At 46.5% G+C, this 5,038-nt stretch overlaps 1 pseudogene; it reads left to right on the top strand.

The window, feature by feature from the left end:
• The first annotated feature begins 209 nt into the window (after window positions 1–209).
• On the top strand, window positions 210–675 carry LOC127696293 (60S ribosomal protein L27a-like; annotated as a pseudogene).
• Window positions 676–5,038: the final 4,363 nt, after the last annotated feature.

The following is a 5,038-nucleotide window of genomic DNA, read 5'->3' as shown; positions in this document are numbered from 1 at the left end:
CTAAGACACAAGCAGGGGCAACCTGCTTCGCCAAGCCTTTGCCACTGTTGCCAAGCCTTTAGCTACCCTTTGGTTTTCCCTTCTGAGTGAGGACTTAATGGGAATGGTGTCCATCCAAGGAAGATGCTGTAGTAGGAAGAATCAGTGACTTAAGAAGATGCACTTTGGAGACTCCGTGAGCCCCTCCCTCTTTCCTTTCTGCCACCACCATGCCATCCGGACTGAGGAAGACCGGAAACTCCAGGGCCACGTGAGCCATGTGAGCCACAGCCACAACCACATCGGTGAGCACCGCAAGCACCCAGGAGGCCGCGGGAATGCTGGAGGCATACATCACCACAGGATCAACTTTGACAAATCCCATCCAGGTTACTTTGGGAAAGCTGGTGTGAGGCATCACCACTTGAAGAACCAACCAGAGCTTCTGCTCAACTGTTAACCTGGATAAATCGTGGCTGTTGGTCAGCAAGCAGACTCTAGCAGACACCGGTCAATGCAGAAAAAAAAAAAAAAAAAACACAAGACTGGAGCTGCTCCTATCACAGCTGCTACAGAGTTCTGGGCAAGGGAAAGCTCCCTTAGCAACCTGTCGTAGTCATAAAGGCCACATTCTTCAGCAGAAGGTCTGAAGAGAAGATTAAAGGTGTTGGAGGTTCCTGTGTCCTGGTGGCTTAAAGCCACTCTGGAGGTTAATCAAATGCTAACAGTTAAAGAACAAGAAGAAGAGGGAGAGGGAAAGGGAGAGGGAGAAGAGAGAGAGGAGAGAGGAGAGAGGAGAGAGAGGAGAGAGGAGAGGGGAGAGGGGAGAGGGGAGGGGAGAAGAGAGAGGGGAGAGAGGAGAGAAGGGAGGGGAGAGGGGAGAGGGGAGGGGAGAAGAGATAGGGGAGAGAGGAGAAAGGAGAGGGGAGAGGGGAGAGGGGAGGGGAGGGGGAGAGGGGAGAGGGGAGAATGAGAGGAGGGAGAGGGGAGAGGGAGAGGAGGGAGAGGGGAGAGAGGGAGAGGGAGAGGGAGGAGGAGGCGAAGGGGAAGGGGAAGGAGAAGGAGAAGGAGAAGAAGAGGGAGAAGAAGGAGAAGAGGAGAAGGAGGACAAAGAGGAGGAGGAAGAGGCACCTTTTTTGGCAAATAGTTTCTCATAGCAAGGAAGGGTGGTAAGAACTTTCTGGAAACATTAGCCTAACTTCCAGAAACTACACCATTTCTCCACAACAGCAAAAAAGCCTTGTATCTGCTGATCTTTCTTCCGGTCTTCATGTAAAGGCTCAGTCACTTGAGTGCACGTTTGCAGTTTGGTTTGCCTGTCACCTACACTTCCGTAAGGGTGTTCTCCATCTCTTCCTCAGCTCCCGTAAGTGTCCTAGGAAGAGCATGTCTGTAAGCAGTGCGCCCACATCATGGTTACGTGAGCCCTGGTGTGAAGGAAATCAGGGCAGGCTTAGCAGCAGTCTGACTGGGGCCAATATGGATGAAAACAAGCCTGACCATAGGAAAGGAATGTTGAGCGTTGCCTTTGAGAGACCTAGAGATGGACGATGCCAGGTGGGCATGGTTTCACAGCTGACCTAGAACAGGACGGAGAGACCTTAACATCTTGAATGCTCACCTCAGGAGCTACCTTCTTCCATTCACAGTTGAGGGTCAGGATCCCTGAGAGGTTGACTGGTAAGTCCTATGTGTAAGCCCAACCCATACCTGTTGCCAAGAGACCCCCATGTCTGTTGGATATAACCCTGTGGTCATCAGTCACATAGGGCCAGGCCCCTAGTGTTCGGGTTGTACTCTACCCCCCACAGTCACCTGGCTACAGTCAGGTTTTCCCCACCCCACAGTTACCTGGCAATAGTCAGGTAGCCCAGCCCACTTCAAAAGGGGCTGGCGGGCCCTGCCTAGCTCTCGCCCCTCTCTCTTGCCCACGCTCTCCCTTGTCTCTTCACCCCCTGTTCCTCCTCTCTCCCCATTCTTTTCCCTTCTTTCCATGTAGTCATGGCCAGCTCTCACCCCTCTATCTCTTCTTTCTCTCTTTATTTTCTATCTCTTTTCTTTTCCCCTATTTTTCTATAATAAAGCTCTAAAATCATGGGCTGTCTCTTCTTATCTAAACCTGCCGTGTTGGAAATGAAACAGGCCTCAACATCTCCAGCCGGCAGAAAGGACCAAGGACTTCCCTGCCTGACCGGCCTTCCTCTGCAGGTACTAGGGCCTCTGCCCCACAGGATCAAGTCTGGATTCCCCCCTTAGCCAGGCAGCCTCTCTCCACAGGTAAATGGGCGCTCGCCATCCCTCTACAGGTACAGGAGCCCCACTTGCCATTCCCTACACATGTCCCTGTTGCTGCTGTTGCTGCAGGTGGTAGAGATGGTGCTGATGGTGGTTCTTGTGGTGGTGATGATGTTGGTGATGATGTTTATTGTGATGGTGGTTTCCCTTTTGTTTGGAGGCATAGACGGTGCTGCCAGTGAATGATAGAAAGTAGATACATAGGGACCTGACAACGATGACCCTTGAGATTATGTAGCTCCGATGGTTTTGAAAGCAATGTGCCCATTGGTGCCAAGTATTTTAACTGGATTATCTCGATCATAATAAGCAAGTCTATGTGGTTTGTATTATTACTTGTGCCATTTTATAGATGAGAAAACAAAGCCTCATAGGGGTGAGCTTTGTTGGAACTCACAGGTCCCCACAGTCATGAAACTGTGGCATCTTTGCTAAGAGTCAATTCCAGGTCTTTATGAACCAAGGACAGAGTCCTGCCAGCGACATGACTTTGCTTCTGGAAAATATTCAGTAAGTTTTCTCTTTACTCCTCTGTATCTTGCTGTTATCAAGTGAAGAAGCAGCTCTCTTTCACATCTAAAGAGAAAGCTAGGCTACAGGAATGTGGAGGAGGTCTGGAGAGCCAGTCACAAAGAACTGCCAAACTAAAAGCACTGGGCTGTGAGTCAGGCCCCACAGTGGTTGTGAATAGTCCCAGGCCAGAGAAGGGGTGTAGAAAGTCTGTGTAACTCTTCTCTGGAAGAATTATGGTAAGTTTGGTGTCAGTGTACATATTTAATAGGAACACAATGTTACATCTTACAAAAGTTAGGTGCCTGACTGATCTTGGTCTCAATCTACATTTATAGAGTTAAGAATGCAAGATTTATCCTCAGCCCGGAGGCAGGTGAGTTCCTGAAGACATGGCTTTTATGAGCTTGACAATTCATTCCTTAGTTGAGAGGTTAAAAGCAAAAGACAAACAGGAACCTGCCTGTGGGTCACAGAAAGGGCAGTAAATAAAAAGCGTTGTTCTTCTTCGCTCTTGTACTATAACCTTGGCAGTGAACCCATGGAGGGGAAGTTGTTTGCCATGTCATCTTTGGCATTTATGTCTCTACTATTCACTTTTCAGCTGTCAGATAGTTAGGAGACAAAATCTAGAGTGAAAAAATTCACTGTGACTCTACTTGTCAATAAGCTAAGACTCTAGACACTGGATATAATACAATCAATTCCAAGATCCCATGAAAGACATTGGGGGAAAATATCACTTCAATCTGTGTTTCTTAACGAGGCCCTTACTGGAGAGTATGACATCATCTTGTCCTGTGAAAAATCTCCAAAAATGTAAGGTCCATTTGCATAGCCTGTCTGCCCATGTGCCCAGCCCTGACATGGGTTCAAGTCAGCATCTGCACTAAGCCATGTTGATTGTTGGTTTTCTAAGACCTTCATGCAACATATGTTTGGCTAAGCACAAAACCCTGTCCTCCTGACCGTGAGAATAACCGACTGGATCAACTCTGTCTCTTTTCTAGGTCTTGAATTTTTATCAGTCATCACATGTCACTAAGCTAAGCAGATCCTGAGGATAAGACACAAAGGTGATGGGATACCCATGGGAGCCAGAAGAACTGCTTACCTTGAGCTCTGGGTTGCAGGCCTAGAAGCCTAATGCTTCTCTCCATCCTATGAGTCTCTATAACATTCCTCTGAACTTCCACGATCAACAAACTCCCCTTTTACACTTAAAGAGGTCTGGGTTTCTGATGCCTAAATTCTACAGGACATATTGAGAGGGAGGCAACTATTTGGTCATGACTCAAAGATGACCAAGTGTGTGCCTCCAACTCACGCCTTATATCCCCTTTAGTAATTTATTTCTGACCAAAAGAGCACAGCAGTGTGAAGGAATGTCAGTTCTGTTGCCAAGGACCAACCTTGGCTTAGAGACGGTTTCCTGAGGATGGGGTGTTTTGGAGCTGTAAAAGAATGACTCGACATCAAATATGGGTATAAGTCTCAAAAGCTCCCTAGACTGCTCTCTGCTTACGACAGCTCTCTTTCTTGCTAGAAAAAAAATATAAAATCTCTATGGATAGCTCATGAATAGAATTTGGATATGGATAGAATTTTGCCTAGCAGGTTTTCTGATTAAAAAAAAAGTCTTATTTACATACAAATTCAATTGTTTACCCAGATTCCCTTTTGATTATCCCATGAATCAGTATTTTATGGCCTTAGACCCATGATTCTTAGAAGAATACTGTAAGTACAATTTTTTTTAGCATGGCAAATAAATTTGAGATCTGTCTGCCTTTGTAAGCACAAACAACAAACTTAGCTGAATAGGATCCCACTTTGAGATCACCACTCCCTAATTCTCTTTCTCATCTTTCTTATCTTTCTGACAAGCTGGCTCATGGTGCAGCTGTCTCTGTACTTTTATGTCCTTGAAGCCCCTCATAATTTATATTGCATCCTTATATTTTGCATAGTTGAAAAATCCTGTTTATATAGTTTTGAACTCATGTTTTCAGAGTTTTTTCTCACAGCCTTAAGAGCTGTCCTGCAGGTTTCAGCATCACAGAGACACATTCTTGCTTCCTTAAAGTCATGTCGTTCCTAATTATCATGGAGTCATTAACCTTCACAGGGAGAGTGCTCCCCAGGAGAGGAACATGAAAATATGAACATTATTATACAGACAAGCCTCATGCCTACCAACCATCCACATTCATGGAGGCCCACATCATGCCCGGGAGTGGCAACTGTCAAACCA

This window comes from Apodemus sylvaticus, chromosome 11 (assembly GCF_947179515.1).
Source record: "Apodemus sylvaticus chromosome 11, mApoSyl1.1, whole genome shotgun sequence".
Taxonomy (NCBI): domain Eukaryota; kingdom Metazoa; phylum Chordata; class Mammalia; order Rodentia; family Muridae; genus Apodemus; species Apodemus sylvaticus.
Note: the sequence above shows the minus strand (reverse complement) of the source record. Positions and strands in the feature narration are given on the sequence as shown.